Below are 13998 nucleotides of genomic sequence, written 5' to 3'. Positions count from 1 at the left end.
GGACACACTGGGCAGGACTGACCCTGTGTCCGACTCTTGGCCAGGAGAGCTGAGGGGAGTGGATTTGGAGGGTGGTGGTCGTGAGGAATGTGGACTTCCACTCTGGCTGCGTGTCTTTCGTTTCCCCCCCGACCCAGTGTGTGTGCCTACTTCACCCTGTGTGTTATTGCCAGGAGGTGTGCGCTTTGCCTTCCCTGGTGGTGTGGTGCCTGTGTCTGGTGGGGTGCGTGCATGGGGACGTCTGGGTGTGCTTTGGACAGGCATGGGAGTGGGAAGTGTGGATGGTTCAGGGGTAGGGGGGGACGTAGCGCTGCAGGAGACCCACTGCTGCAGTCAGTGTCGAGTCTATGGACCTCAGCAAGTTGCGTTGGTCAGACTGCGCAGCTGAAATGCCCTCCATGTATGCCTCCATCTGGTTGAGCACTCGGCTGTGGCCATGGAGGACATTAAGCATCGCAGTCTGACCAACCTGCAACTGCCGCAGGATGTCCACAGACTCGGCATTGGTGGCAGCAGTGGAGACAGGGGCAGGGGGTGCGGTGCCTGGCAAGAAGGAGACACGTGGTGACCTAGCACGGCGGGAAGGGACACGAGCAAGTGGGAGGCCGGTGATTGGAATCGAGGGGGCGGGTAGAGATGGAGTGCTGCTGTCAGCTGTGGGAGCAGCCTCCGCCCCCTCTGGGAGATCAGCCTCGGACCCGTCAGCGTCATAGTCGGTGGTGTTACTGGACAGGTCCTCCGCCTCACTCCCGTCGGCCTCCGTGCCACTCGATGTGCCAGCCAACTCAGCACTAATGGCACTGGTGCTCGCTCCATCCTCACGGTCCGTGCCAGTGTCTCCCTCGTAGTCCCCCGACGATGCTGTGGGCAAGGTGAAGAGACAGGAGAAATCAGAAACCTGCATACATATGTCACATGAGTCAACTCTACATAGGTCACAGTGCATAGCCTGAAATGCAACAAGAGTAACATCTACAATACAAGGTACATATGTAGTCCCTGCAACACACAGTTTGTTGACCCACCATGCCACTGTAAAAATATGGAGAGCATGACACAATAGTAAATAACTTGATATCAAATTGTACAGAGGAGCCAGGCTCTGGGGACAATCTAGCACAGCATCTGCGACACACAGCGTAGCCAAGAAAGGGATGAGCAGGAACCATGTCTATCAACTCTTGGGACATGCTGCAAAGGTAATACTGAAAACCATGGCCAACATGACTGGGTCACTGCACCTTGAGTGTTTGTGCACACAAACATCACACACTGGCCAGACCGAGCAAGGAGACTTCAGGTTTGGACATGTAGGCCTTGCCCGCACCAACCCCCCCTCCCCCCTACCTGAGACAATGTGATTGAGACAGAGGAAGTACTTACACCTCTTGGTCTGGGATGAAAACACATGGCCTGCAATAAATCCTGATCGTACACAAACTACCCCTGGTGCGCCTGTCCACATATATCACTGACAAACAACCATCATCAGATAGTTGTACAAAGACACACAGGCACTGGCCCCTGTGAGTATGCACCAGCTAAATTAGGTCACCCTGTACAGTGGACACATGTAGCACAGTATACGTGAATAATAATGAGGCCAGGGTACTATGCCACAGGGCCCAAACTATGCTGAAGACACAGAGAATGTCCACATTGTCTGATGACACACATGATACCTAGGAAAAGGTGCCCCAGGGGACTGTAGTGGCCACACTACTCCATGGCCCTGGATGGATATGACTGGAACACAAGCCAACATCCCTGCATGATGCATATCTCACACTCAAGCACATCATGTCAGAGGGCACAACATTCGACATGCAGGCAGTAAGTCAGTACACATGAAACACACACTCCCATGTCGGGACTCAGCATCAGTGCCAACTAACATGGACCCACAATGACAGAACTGGCCAGGGCACAGGCAACGTCCAAAAACCTGTTACACACCACCCCCACACATGATGCTGCAAGCATTGGGCACTTGGATTAACTGCCAGCCTAGATGACCTTGTGCAAGAGTGACTACACACAGACCAGGGAACACATGGCAAGGAGGGGAAGGGAGGAAGAACAGCACCGCTTTACTTTGGGGAACAGGATATGCACTGCACATATAAACCCTGGCAGTGTATCCATGCAACTGCGCACTTCCAAAAGCTGGTCACACACAACAAACACACATGTACCTACCCACTTCCTGCTGCTGCTTCTCCAGTAAGCACCTGTCCAGGTCGGGGAAGACCACCGCCAGCACACGCTTCTGGATGTGGGTCAGACGCCGGCGCCCACGGTTTTTGTGGCTCTCAGGTGAGTCCCCCAGCAGGACCCGTGCGATCCTCCGCGTCCAGCACCGGATATCCTGCCAGCGTTTCCTCACCTGAGCTAGGCGCCGCTTCCGACCGTCCGTCCTCCTCACGGCACTGACGGCTTGCTTCCAGATCTCCCCCTTGGCACAGACGCCTACCTGTGAGGATGCAAAAGTGACAATACATCAATCCACCTTATCAATGATACAGAGACACACAAATTACAAATTATGCATGTTTGAACTGGCCATAGTATGCAGCCAACTCGTTGCACCTTTGTCATAGTGACATCATCGTCCTGGGAATGGGCAAATGCAGTAGGTGCCATTGAAAGTACACAGGTGGCATGAGGGGTGCAACACAATCAATGATGCAGGCTCACACTGTGCATCCCAAGCTACACCAGGAATCTGAACAGTACCCCTAAGCAGTCACATGCCCCAGCCCACTTACGCTACCTCAGCAGAGTACACAGACACACACAGGCACTGAACAATCACCTGGCATTGGCAACTGCCGCTACAAACCTCACTCTGCACTCTGCACTCTGCTCTGAACTACAGCATGCTCTGCATGGGAGACATGAGCCCTTCCCCCCCCCTGGGAACCACTATGAAGAACCCTGCATGTCTGTCACACCTGGACACAATGCCAGAAGTCACAGTCACAAAAAGGGGCACAGTTAAAGCTAGTGGAGTCTGCACTCACTTGCTCCCCTGGTCGACCATACAGCATGGTGTACTGTGGGAGGATCACATCCACCAACGCCATATTCTCCTCCATGGTGAATGGCTGGACCCTCTCCACAGACCTGGACATGGTGCCAGAGGAATCACAAGCAGCAGCAGTGTTGTGGAATGAAAGGATGTGCAGGCAAGTGCTCTCTCAAGGGACCTGGCTGCCTTATATCTTCCTTGCTGGCCTGTTTCATTTACAGGAGTACAGAGTGATTGGCTCAGTCACATTTGCATCCTACGTGTCCTTCAATCACTTTAAAACTACCCCAGTGACAGGCTTTGCATGGTTTTAAAATTGAGCATGATGTAATGTCAACAACCACATTGCGACAAAGTATATTGTCTCCAACCGACTTCTGCTGGCCACATGATGCAAAATTCAAACATGAAACTCGGTCTCCATGACAACCAGCATGCATTTAGGCCCCTATACTTGTCCCTCATGTGTCCCCTATGTCAATCATATGTTACAACACAGGTAAGGTGCGTTCCACAGCCCTAGGGCACCCCAAATGCATTTCAACGGACCATACGCGCGTGTGTACGGTCCCTATCACTATGGGGGTGCGCGCGTACGTGTCTCCACAGTAGTTCGGACCCTACACGCGTGTGTACGGTCACTATCACTATGGGGGTGCTCGCGTACGTGTACACCATAGTAGTTCGGACCCTACACGTGTGTGTACGGTCCCTATCACTATGGGGGTGCTCGCGTACGTGTACGCCATAGTAGTTTGGACCCTACACGCGTGTGTACGGTCCCTATCACTATGGGGGTGCTCGCGTACATGTACGCCATAGTAGTTCGGACCCTACATGCGTGTGTACGGTCCGAACTACTATGGTGTACACGTACGCGAGCACCCCCATAGTGATAGGGACCGTACACACGCGTGTGTACGGTCCGAAGTACTATGGCGTACACGTATGCGAGCACCCCCATAGTGATAGGCACCGTACACACATGTGTGTACGGTCCGAACTACTATGGCGTACGCATACGCCAGCACCACCATAGTGATAGGGACCGTACACACGCGTGTGTACGGTCCAAACTACTATGGCGTACGCATACGCCAGCACCACCATAGTGATAGGGACCGTACACACGCGTGAGTACGGTCCGAACTACTATGGCGTACGCATACGCCAGCACCACCATAGTGATAGGGACCGTACACACGCGTGTACGGTCCGTATCACTATGGCGTACGCATACGCCAGCACTCCCTTTAGTGATAGGGACCCTACACACCCCCTCAGAGCATATGTACGGTGCGTTTCACACCTGACAGTGGTGACAGGCGGCACACAGGAAGGAATTGAGCTGTCATACATGGCCAAGGCTGGACATCAAGGCATTGTCTGTGCAGTAGTACATGTGTCGGGCACAGGTGGGTCAGGCTGTGATGTGGCATCATACTCCTGAGGTGTGAAGCTAATTAAAGTATGATGAGCTGTGTACACATGTCACATGTGATGATGCCCCATGTGCCACACATCCCCTTCACTCCTTTGACATGTGTGCATGTAGTACAGACTTGGTGGGCCATGCGTCACTGGCATGGCACAGTCACCGACACCCGCAAATGTCCCCTGATGCCAGGTACACGGAATGTTACCCCTGACAAGTCAATGCCCGCGTTGCACGCTGTAGCTATGTCATGTGTGTGTCATGTGTTCCCATAGGTTTGCTGTAGGTGTTTGGTCAAATGCATCTGCAGTTGCAGCAACCAACATGTGTCTGTGTGTAGATGGGCATGGCACACTGTTCTGCACACCAGCACACATGTGTAATCCGACATAAGGTGTGTATGTATGCATCGACACGGAGTTCCAAAACAAGGACATATCTGCATACTCTCAATGTATGTGTGATCAGTCTTGACATGTAATCCTTCATGGCAAGGTGTGTGGTGTGTCCTTATGCTATGACATGTGACCTGTGCCTCTAGTGTTCCGCAACCTGTCTGTACAATACTGTGAGAAGTTGGCCTGGTATATGATGTTCACTAGTTAAAGTGACCACCTTGTACCATGCCAAGCAACCCTTATGGTGTGGTTGTAAGTCAACCTTTTCAGACTAGCTGCCCTAGTGGTAGCGTAGGCTAAGCAGTCTTTGAGGCTAAACTCGTGAAACGTGTTAAGCAGGCTGTTTTACCAAATGTAACCCCCCTTTATACCAATGAAAGGACACCACACAGATATATATTGAAAATATATATGTATTTATTTCTCAAAGTATCCCCTAGACTCTTTATGAGCACAGGAGCACAAATCGTTAAACAAGAATACGTTAGAATACACAGAAGTTGCACTATATATGGATAGGCCCGGGTGGCCACTCGAACCATATACTAAAATAGTGGTATAAGTACCACGAACAGGAAAGGGAAAAGGCCTAGGGCCTCTAGAATCGCTGGGCCTACAAGGAGCTAACTTTAGTTAGTGACCAGGAGGTCCACGGGTTGCGTGTGCAGAGCAAATAGTCACACGCGTGCTCCCATAGGTTTTCAAAGGGTGCGTAAAAGTTACAAAGTTACTGCAAAAGGGATCTTCCGGATGGACTATAAACTCAAGATTGGAAACACAGACACTAGAGATGTTACTCTACACTTGGGCACCGGAGTGCCAGCTTTACCTCACCCACAGGAAGCGGGTGCATAGGTCTCGAAGTGCGTCGGGTTTCTTCTATCTGTTCAATGGAGCCTGAAGACAAACATGCTGCAGGCGGTCGGTCCAGAAGAGATGCGGTGGATCCAAGGGTGGATCGGAGTTGTAGAAGACCTGTAAGCAGAGGGGACAGTGTTCACAGTCACTAGCCAGTGACCAGCGTGGCACCAGGTGGGTACCAGGCGATGTCGGGTGCAAACAGGAGGAAAGGTGCAGCTTGTCTCTGCGGCCACGTGGTTCCTGAAGGTCGACGACGTCCAGGAGTCGGTTCACGAGCTGTCCCACGCAGGCTCTCACTGTCGGCGGTGTCGGCGACTTGATCGAAGCAAACAAGCCTTGGCAAAAGCAATTGTTGTGGAAAACGAAATAAGCTGATGGTTCTGACCAGCAAGGTCAGAGGGGCTGCTCCTTTGGAGGGGAGCAAGGGCCAGTCTGGAGCAACCAGACCAGTGGTGTAGTTCTTGAAGTTCGTCGCCAAGATGGCCACTAGCCAACGGGCCAGCAACCGGTTAGGCGCGTCGAGTGGCAAAATGCAGAGGGGCCCCACGCAGATCGTGGAGATGCTGGAGGGCTCACCTTTGGTGCAGATGCTGCTCAGATGTTGGGCTTCTCAGATCCCAAAGCACAACTTGGAGGGAGCCTCGGTTGTCGCGCTTGCAGCTTGTCGTGGTCTTTTCAAGATGGCTGGCTCCACGTGTCTCAGTGCCTCCACGGGTTCCTTCTTTTCAGGGACTGTGGATCGGGCGGTGAGAGGTCTGGAGGTCCAGGTCTTGTCAGTCTCTGGGCTCGGGCTCCGGCGGGAGGCGGCGGCAAAGCAGACATTGATTCGCTGGATGGTGCTTGCGTTAGCAAGGTGGTCACTCCCTGACCACAGGGGAGATTGGCTTCAGTCCTCTGTGCGGCAGAGCGTCAAAGATCCCGTCTTCTTCTTGTAGTTAAGTTGATTCCAGGATGTCTAAAGTCTTAGGACACAGCTCCTACCTTTATTCGGATTCTAGGGGCCGGACTACCTGCTAGGTCCCTCCCTAAGGGTGGGACCAGGAAGGGGGGTGGTTACACCCCCAATCCTTTGTCCAGCTCGCCCCAGGTCCAGGGCTGGTGTGCCCCAGGACCGGTTTGAACTGGCATATGCACCGAGGCTCCTTGTGAGCCTCAGGCATGTCTGGTTCCTTTCAAGCCCTACCTGACCAAAACACAAAATCCTGTCTGGGGTGGTGCACGCACCTCCCCTGGCAGGAAACCCTTTGTCCACACCTCCCAAGCTGGAAGGACTCCCAGCAGCAGGAGGGCAGACTTGTGTCTGTGGTGGCAGCATCCATTTTGTGGAGCTGAGGCTATGTCTGAGTTTACCCGGGTTTCAGGTACTGTACATGTTGTGTCCCTCTAGAGGGGTGGAATGCTAACCCCGTCGCCAGAATTGGCGAGGGGTTAGTATTCCAATTCGTATGACACCTTACTCGACATGTTTTGATAAAGCCAAACCAAAGATAGCATTTAACCGCGAGGTTCATAATGCACTTAAGAGTATATGGTATGACGATATCTGGAAACAGTAGAGGGAAGTTGTTCCGACCACTGCAGACAGGCTCAGCTCATGCCAGAGCACCATCTCACATGGAACCAAGCACTCTGCCTTCAGGATTGTCAAGGCCTGCCATAGGAGTGACTTATAGGTTAACATGTGTCCCATTTAAGGTTAGGTATAGGTATACTACACCTAAGTAAGAGGTGGTTACACCAACTTACCCCAGCTGAGTGATCAGCCAGTTGTGTCAAATTTGTTAGGCCAGGCCAGGGGTGGCACAATACATGCTTCAGCCCCTGGTAGGCCTTAGATACACCAATGCCCTGGGTACCTAGTGTACACTGGTACAGGGGCTCACAGGGTGATCCACTTCCAATTGGTTATGCACCTATGGTGCATAGTGTAAATTTAGTAGAGAGAACAGCAGGCTGGGGGTCTGATTAGCAGGCCCACAGCCTCAATATGTTAAAAACCAGTGAAGCAAAAAGCAAAAATTTGGGGTGACCATAGGATAGCAGACCCTACTCTCCTACAAATACACATACTTCTTCTGCACATATTTGGATGTCTGTAACTCCTGTAATGCGTCTGCCTGCTCACTTACACTGGCCCACAGCTAGTTTCATGGCATGGCATATTGAGGTTGAGAATCAATGTTTGTAGCTGGCTCTTGGTAGGAGTGTCACCTGCCTGGCATACGTGTCCAGGGCATATTGCACAGACCTGACTCTGTATATAGCATATGTGTATTGCCTGTTGAGCATATGCTCAGTACATTGACATTGGTGGTGTACTGTACTCACTCTTCGTTGTCCCTTCTAATTCACTGCAGGGCTCCGCCTCTCCCTCGAGCAATTCCGGACTTGGCTGACCTGAGGGAACATGACTGTATACGCCGCTACCGATTCCCCCAACGTTTGATTGAGGAGTTGACAACACGGCTGGCACCACACCTCCAACCGCTACACAGGTATCCTACTGCACTGACACCCAAGATGAAGGTGATGGCAGCCCTACATTTCTTTGCCACTGGTACCTTTCAACATACCATTGCCCATGTCGGTGGCATGTCCAAAACCATGTTCAGCCGTGTTCTGCATGATTTTTTAGAGGCCATGTTGGAGCACCTGGATGAGTTCATAAAATTCCCAACTCCTGAGCAGTTGACAGGTGTCAAGCGTGAGTTCTATGCCCTGGGAGGGATGCCCCATGTCATTGGGTCCATAGATGGAACACATTTGGCTTTGGTACCACCACAGGCACAGTAGGTAGCGTATAGGAACCGCAAGCATTATCACTCCATTAATGCCCTTGTGGTGTGTCACATGTCTGTGCTCGTTTTCCAGGATCAGCACACGATGCCTACATCATGAGGCGTAGCAGGGTGCCTGAAATGATGCTGCAGCTGCGCAACGAACGAGCATGTATTGTTGGTGGGTATACTCTGGCAGTCCTGTATTTAACGTCATCTTCCTGTCTTACTGCTTCTCCTGACCCACTCTTGTCCATGATGTTTCCATGTAGGGGACGCTGGCTATCCCAACATGCCATGGCTGATCACGCCTCTGCGCAACCCCAGCATGGCTGCCGATCACCGCTACAACAACGCCCATGGGCGGACCATGCGAGTGATAGAGAGGACGTTTGGCCTCCTGAAGAGCCGATTCCGTTGCCTCCACAAGACCGGTGGCGCACTCCCATATGCACCGGTGAAGGTCTGAAAGATATTCATCGTGTGCTGCATGCTGCACAACATGGCAGTGGAGAAAGCTGTGCCACTCATCCTGGATCCAGATGAGCAGGACCATCCACCCGTGGAGGATGAAGGGCTTGGTCACGAGGCAAGTGATGTGGAGGAGGAGGAGGCGGTAGAGGACATGCAGAGTCGGCTCATACGCAACTTCTTTGCTTAGTGGTGAGTTCCAGTATCTGAGTGTGCACGCATTGGGCCGTGTGTGGCAAGTGTTGCAATGTGTGTGTCCATCTGCATGTCTGCCAAGTGAGTCAGAGGTGTGTTTGGATGTGTCACTCGAGTGATCGTGCAATAGAAGAATGTTTTTCCAGAGTCATCATTGTCACCTAGCATGTTGACAACCTTATACGTGTCGAGTACATGCACATGCATGCGGATGTGCTTCTTTTGGCTGACTTCTGGTGTGTCTCCCATCCACAGGTACTTGCGCACGCTGTCTGCTGGTGGCATTGTTGTGCTCCTGCTATTCTTCATGAACACAGCAACATGTGCTGAATCAGCGTTACATGCACAGACAAGTTCGAAAATCTCCTTCGGGTAAGGGATGCAGCACGGCTTTTTGGGAGTGGTATTTGTTTTGAATGTGTGTGCACTGCTCCTGTTCATGTTTGGATACTTTACATACATGTTGAATCACCATGGGGCACATGACCTGGAGCTGAATTCACCTGAATTGATGGTCAGACTTGGTGACAGTCATCTGTAATGGGATTGTGGATTGTGATGGAGCCACCAATGTGTGTAACACTGCCCTCGGAAACATACGGGTTGCACTGGGTTGACATGGTGTGTGAATTCCCCATTAGGGGCTCAATGGTGTATAGCAGCCTCTCCGTGAGCAGCAGGGGGTGTTTAGCTGTAACCCGTCACTTGTGTGCCAGTGCTATGGATTTCCAGCATCTGTGGTGCAAAGGGGGGTGCCAGTGTTGGTCCCACGTGTTCATCCACATGACCTGTGTATGTGTTGACAGAGTTGCATTAGCATTCCGACACACATGACTAATAAAGGTGTCCCTCTGCCTCCAAGGTGCCTCATCTCTGTCAATGGTGGTCTGTTGCCACTGTGCATGCGGCATGTCTGGCATTGTTCTCAGAGATGGTGCATATGAGTCTATGTGTAGAGTAGCAAGATGCAAGCTGTTTGTCAGGGATGAGATTCCGTATTGTGCATGATGTCCATGGCTGTGTAGGTATTGTGGCATGTCAGTCTCCACGACGGCCACTGTGCTGCATGTGAATCCATTGTGTGTGTGTGTGCCATGTTGAACCAGACATTCCTTCCTTGACATACACCTTTTGCATAGTTCCTTCCCGAGATCCTTATCTTTGTGTGCTACTTGTGGCATTGTTTTCTTGACATGGCGCATGCTGCTGCAGGCCCTGCAGCAAGGGCACCCAGTGTCCACGCAAACGAGCTGGTGTCCATCATGGATTGCTTGCTGACATGTGCTATGCTGATCAGCAGCATCTGTGCCTCATGCGGCAGCACACTCTGCATTATGCACAAGATCCCCAGTTCCATCAACCTCAAGGCAAGAGGGAGACCATCCCCCAGGTCAACTACGACATCCGTGTCTAATCCTACCCTGCACTCTACGGACATGTGCGTTAGAAATCCCATGATACTTGTCCACATCCAGGGTGCATCTGCACAGCTATACTACTACATCCGGCGAACAGTCCACATCAACGCCCAACAGAGATGGGGGGAGTGCCAGCTGCAGGATGAACTTCTCAACCGACGCACACACTCAGGATGCAGCCCACAACCACAACACAACCTTGTGGCACTGTGATCCAACACCCAATTGTGCCATCTCCATGCATCCAACCTTGGCCGGCTCACCATTCTCCACATCCACATGACTCAAGCATGCAGGACATGGTTCTGCCACGTGTCTACACATACCTGGGACTCCCACCCCAGGACACTCCACATGATCCCTGACCTCTGCGCATGACTGTTGCTCTTCTAAATAGGTCTGTAGGCACAGTTGTGTGGGCACCCCCTCAGCTGGTTGGGCCCATCACGGGTGAGTATGGTGCTCCATGTCTGTCTTGGATGATACATTATGACCCATGTGTGTCCTGTGCCAGACTCAGACCCCAGGGTATGGATGTTTGGAGTTACTACTGGAATCAGGCCTGGTTTGACTTTACAACACACACATGTAGTGGAATAATGCTAAATGACGGCATCATTTGGTGATTGTGAAGATTTTTATTTGTGGTGGGGCACGTGTTTGGGGGGGATGACAAGAGGTGCTTGGCGGGAGTGTAGAATCCAAAGTTCACAGGGGGAGTTGGTATCCTGCCATTGAAAGTCATCAGAGTCTGTGCCACTGTCTTTGTCAACATTGGTCAGACAGTGACCAGCAAGGCCATGTGGCAGAGAATGTCAGTTGCTGCTGTGCTGCTGTTGGGCCAGAGGGCCAGGTGCCAGGCCAGGTGACCTGGGAGATGGTGATGTTCCGCTGACTCTCACGGTCTTTTGCGTGGACGACCCACCTTCCTGCGGGGACCCTCAGAAGCAGGCCTTGACGATGCTAGGGACGCTCCGTCAGATGAATCCTCCTCCTCCTCCCTCCCTGTTTCTGGTGCTGGTCTACGCCTGGTGGCACAGGGAGGGTTTGCCAGACTTTGGGCGATCTGACAGAGTGATTGGCTCATGTCCCTGTGCACCGCCAGGAGCTCAGCCAGTCTTGCCTCCATCCGTCCATGGTGTTGTAGATGACTGGCATGATGCTCGACCTGAAGGGTCTTCATCTCATTGAGGGTCTCCACTACCTGGTCGATGCCTCTGGAGTCACGCCGGTATGCGTCCAGGATGTTGTGGACGTGTGACATTACCGGTTCCTGAGCCAACTGGTTAGGTTCGCGCCTCCGCCGTCCTCCACTCCCACCACCCCTGCCCACTTGCGCCTGGCCTGCCGTTGTGGGCACATCGGGTCTCCGGGACCCCTGAGGGATGGCATTTGCAGTGTCGCCTGCCTCCTCCTGGGTGCCCGGAGCACCTTGTCCCTCCTGGACAGACTGGCTGTGTTGTTGTGTGCAGGCAGGGCTCCTGGGTGTCTCCTGGGATGTGGCAGGAATGGGGGTGGTGGTTGGCACAGTTGTACCTGACGCAGGTGCTGCAGGTGGTTGGACACCAGAGGGGCCAGGTTGGTCTGGGTCATCCACGGAGTGGTGAGAGTCGTCGCTGCCGGTGGGGTCCTCTTCACGCAGAGCCTGGTCCTGTGAGTCTTCCCCCCCAGTGTTGGGGGGAGATCGACGACGTTGACCTGTGTGTGAGAGAGACAGTGTTAATTGTGTTACATGCGACATCCATGTTCATTCATTTTTGATTGGGCACAGTTCCTCTGGGTGGTTGGATTTGGCGAGCATTCCTCTCAAAGTGCACTTGTGCATGGGTTTGTCCCTTGGCCACAGCTTTCGACACTTTACCTATGTGTGACACAATCTTACTTGATGCATCTTTTGTGAACGCAGTCAGCAGTGTAGTGAGCGGGCGTAGCAAGCCATGCAGAGCCGCCTTACGTGCTGCACTGTACGTGACCAAATGGTGTTTTTTCCATGCTATTTGAGTATGCAGGTAGGTAACTTAACAATTTGTGACAGGGTTCTGACAAACACAGTGGGTGGGTATACTGGGTGTAAGGTTGTGTTTGTGCCTGCAGCACGGATGTACTCATGCACAGATTGACACATGGCCCAGTGTTTATCAAAGGTTGAAGGGGGGGTTCACGCAGTGCCAAACCTTGTCTACATGCACACAGTCCACCTGCTGACGAGCGGACATGGCCACACCACCCAAGGGTGATTTGGTCTCCCTCTGTCTCCCTTTCTCCCTCCCTCTGTCAGCCTCCTCCCTCTGTCCGTCTCCCTCTGTCTCCCTTTCTCCCTCCCTCTGTCAGCCTCCTCCCTCTGTCCGTCTCCCATTCTCCCTCCATCTATCAGCCTCCTCCCTCTGTCCGTCTCCCTTTCTCCCTCCCTCTGTCAGCCTCCTCCCTCTGTCCATCTCCCTTTCTCCCTCCCTCTGTCAGCCTCCTCCCTCTGTCCGTCTCCCTTTCTCCCTCCCTCTGTCAGCCTCCTCCCTCTGTCCGTCTCCCTCTGTCTCCCTTTCTCCCTCCCTCTGTCAGCCTCCTCCCTCTGTCCGTCTCCCTTTCTCCCTCCCTCTGTCAGCCGCCTCCCTCTGTCCGTCTCCCTTTCTCCCTCCCTCTGTCAGCCTCCTCCCTCTGTCCGTCTCCCTTTCTCCCTCCCTCTGTCAGCCTCCTCCCTCTGTCCGTCTCCCTTTCTCCCTCCCTCTGTCAGCCTCCTCCCTCTGTCCGTCTCCCCTTCTCCCTCCCTCTGTCAGCCTCCTCCCTCCCTCTGTCTGTCTCCCTGTGTCCACCTCTGTCTCTGTCACTCTCTCTGCCCCTCTCCCTCCCTCTGTGTGTCACCCTCTGTCACCTCAGCCCAGCTTCCTGGGCACACACAGTTTGCAGGTCTTTCAAAGGCCATTGGCTTGTTCATGTGGGTTTGTTTCTTCTCTGCGGGCACCCATTGGGCGGAGTGTCCGAGTCTGCGCTGCTGCTGTGGCGGTGTGTGCTGACACTCTTTCAGTGTGATGTGTCTTCATTAGCTGCTGTTATGTGCAAATTGTGCCTTCATACCCATGTCATCCTGCAACGCGGCCACCATTAGCAGGCAAAACAGTACTGTGTGGGGACACACTGTTTGTATGGCTGTGCCCTAGGCCATATGGGCTGAGGGCATTGTTGTGTGCTTCAGAGTTGCTCTATGTTAGTTTTGAGGCCCACCCTCCCGGCATCGGGGACATCCTGTCTTGTGTTGGTGTTTTGTGTGGCCTGTGACTTGGCATGGCCTTGCTTGGGGCATGGGGCATGGAGGCGCCAGTGGCATGTGTGTGTTTTTGGAGTGTGGTTGTGTACGGTGCGGGCTTTGGGGGGGTTGCGTGCATGATTGGTATTTGGGTTGTATATGGCGTTCCCCCCA

The sequence above is a fragment of the Triturus cristatus genome, chromosome 9 (assembly GCF_964204655.1).
Source record: "Triturus cristatus chromosome 9, aTriCri1.1, whole genome shotgun sequence".
NCBI classification, from domain to species: domain Eukaryota; kingdom Metazoa; phylum Chordata; class Amphibia; order Caudata; family Salamandridae; genus Triturus; species Triturus cristatus.
The sequence above is the reverse complement of the archived record's forward strand: the minus strand, read 5'-3'. Positions refer to the sequence as shown.